Source organism: Oncorhynchus kisutch, linkage group LG6 (genome assembly GCF_002021735.2).
Source record: "Oncorhynchus kisutch isolate 150728-3 linkage group LG6, Okis_V2, whole genome shotgun sequence".
NCBI lineage: Eukaryota > Metazoa > Chordata > Actinopteri > Salmoniformes > Salmonidae > Oncorhynchus > Oncorhynchus kisutch.
In genome coordinates, this window is record NC_034179.2 from 48616820 (window position 1) to 48620013 (window position 3194).

Genomic DNA, 3194 nt, shown 5'->3' on the forward strand with positions numbered 1-3194 from the left:
CTCTGAACTAAAGAGGGTATTCACCCAACAGTTGCTTAGAAAACAATTGTATTTACAGAATATAAAATAGTATGCTCTATTGTCCATTTTGCTAAATCAATGTGTATTCTGCTCGGCTACTCTGACAAACACAAAATGTATGGTCACAGTTCTGTGTTAATTTTGTTTTCTTTTATTTAAGAATATATGTCCTCCAGACGTTATGTTGGAAGTCTTTTATACCAAGTCTCACCACAAGGGGGAGACAGGCATTTGTGAGCTCTGGTTGGTGATGTACTTTGACATTGGTGCTACTTCCTCATTCTGAGCGAAGCTGTCCACGAACCAGTCTCATCATTTGTAATGTTTTGCAGGTCAGTATTATGTATAAACATATGCACTTTATTCTTACTTGTAAGTATAATATACTACTAATGGTCAGTTAGTGGTTTTACTATTTGATAGTTTTGTGAAGGTGCTGAAATAGTTTGGTGCTGTGTGGCAAGACATGCAGCTTAGCTAGATAATTTTGGGGGGGAATTTACGGACTGTTTGGTTGCCGTTTTGCGTGTATTTTGTAGCTCTTGTCACTTATTTCATATCTCTATGGCTCCATTTCATCATGTATATCTAGTAATATTATTTTGGTACTGTTTGGATGTTAGAAATGTTTACATTTCCAGTGTTTGTTTCTGTAAATTCAGTAGCCTCATGGCGCTCCTTTTGAAGTGGAAGATGGCTGATCATTGTTACTCAGGGAGGTTTAGTGAATGTTTCTAGCTACGTGTGCTAGTTAAATGAATAGTTTTAAGCTGTGAAAAGGCCTGTGTGTGTGGTCTTGCACTGTGTAATGGGAGAGTGTGAATGTGTTAGGATTTACTTTAGGTCCAAATGTATTTCCACATGTGTTAGTGATGAATGACATTTATGTGAGGGATTTTATTGTTGTATGAAATTGTTATTGTTGATACCAAAAGGAAAATACAAAAGAGATATTTTGGAAATACATGTGATAAATTCTGAGCTACGCCGTCCACGAACACCTTCCAGTCTAATAATTTCTCCTTATAATTTCTCTTCTCTTTCTTCTTTTACAGGATACTGTTATCTGTTGACGTGGTCCTAATTCGGGACCTGTTACACTACCAACTCCCACCTGACACTATAGAAACATATACACATTTCTCGGGAGCAGCAAATGCAGGGTCAACCACAGTGCAACGCTCCAGGAGAGGTTGAGGGGTTAAGTGCCTCGATCAAGGACACAACATTAGGGAATTGTAGCTGTGACCTGAAACCAGCAGTCTTCCAGTTGTCAGTTTAGTTCCAGATTTTCATCACCAGAACCGAGACTTGAATCAATGACTTTCTGAGCTACGTATTGTTTCCTTGTATCAGGCTTTACAATCAGATAAGTGAAGTAATATGTAATTGCAATGGATTTAATGGAATATGGATTCATTTGCTGATATGATCATACTGTCAATGAGAGTAATGGACTCTCTTGCTTGGATAAAAATAAAATAAACAATAACAAATGCAAAAGTTCACATGTATTATAATGAGTCTGTTTTATCATTGTATGTGACAAAATAATTTGAGTTTAGGCACAATCGACTACTGGAGCAGGGACAAATAGATGCACAACTAACATGACAGCTCAAATGTTATGAGATGCTAATGACAGTTGAAAAGACTTGTTACAATATGTTTGACCTGAACTCTTAATTCATTTCATTGTTATGCCTTCTGGCCTCCGGTTGAAAGCTTGACTAGGGACCCAAACAGCTCAAAGCAGTATTACGAGCTGGACTGGTGACAGCAAAAGCATAGGTAGATGTCCTCATCTGAATACTCTGCTGATGTCCTAATATGGACACCGTACTTGTGAGAATTGTGACCCAATATACAGAACAGTCAAAGATTGCTCCGTGGTTTCCCCTGGGTATAGAATCAGCTTCCCCTTTCCTAAAACTAATCTGCCATTACTACATCCATTTTAAAACTTTTAAATCAATGTTTTGCAAAACAGAAATACTTTATTTACATATCTATTCAGACCCTTTGCTATGAGACTTGAAATTGGGCCCAGGTGCATCCTGTTTCCATTGATCATCCTTGAAATGTTTCTACATCTTGATTGGAGTCCACCTGTGGTAAATTCAATTGATTGGACATGATTTGGAAAGGCACACACATGTCTATATACAGTTGTGGCGAAAGATTTTGAGAATGACACAAATACACATTTCCACAAAGTTTGCTGCTTCAGTGTCTTTAGATATTTTTGTCAGATGTTACTATGGAATACTGAAGTACAGTTACAAGCATTTCATACGTGTCAAAGGCTTTTATTGACAATTACATGAAGTTGATGCAAAGAGTCAATATTTGCAGTGTTGACTCTTCTTTTTCAAGACCTCTGCAACCTGCCCTGGCATGCTGTCAATTAACTTCTGGGCCACATCCTGACTGATGCATAATCAATGCTTAGAGTTTGTCAGAATTTGTGGGTTTTTGCTTGTCCACCCGCCCCTTGAGGATTGACCACAAGTTCTCAATGGGATTAAGGTCTGGGGAGTTTCCTGGCCATGGACCCAAAATATTGATGTTTTGTTCCCCGAGCCACTTAGTTATCACTTTTGCCTTATGGCAAAGTGCTCCATCATGCTGGAAAAGGCATTGTATGGATGGAAGAGAAGTTGCTCTCGGAGGATGTGTTGGTACTATTCTTTATTCATGGCTGTGTTCTTAGGCAAAATTGTGAGTGAGCCCACTCCCTTCGGTGAGAAGCAACCCCACACATGAATGGTCTCATGATGCGTTAATTTTGGCATGATACAGGACTTATGGTAGCGCTCACCTTGTCTTCTCCGGACAAGCTTTTTTCCGGATGCCCCAAACAATCGGAAAGGGGATTCATCAGAGAAAATTACTTTACCCCAGTCCTCAGCAGTCCAATCCCTGTACCTTTTGCAGAATATCAGTCTGTCCCTGATGTATTTCCTGGAGATAAGTGGCTTCTTTGCTGCCCTTCTTGACACCAGGCCATCCTCCAAAGGTCTTCGCCTCACTGTGCGCGCAGATGCACTCACACCTGCCTGTTGCCATTCCTGAGCAAGCTCTGTACTGGTGGTGCCCGATTCCGCACCTGAATCAACTTTAGGAGACGGTCCTGGATTTTGCTGGACTTTCTTGGGCATTCTGAAGCTTTC

At 39.9% G+C, this 3194-nt stretch overlaps 1 long non-coding RNA gene across 1 annotated transcript; it reads left to right on the plus strand.

Moving 5' to 3' along the window:
- Positions 1-232: 232 nt before the first annotated feature.
- LOC109892164 (uncharacterized) lies at positions 233-1527 on the plus strand. Its single transcript, XR_002255574.2, has 2 exons — positions 233-353; positions 1077-1527. It is a non-coding gene; the product is annotated as an uncharacterized LOC109892164 (long non-coding RNA).
- The last annotated feature ends 1667 nt before the right edge of the window (positions 1528-3194 follow it).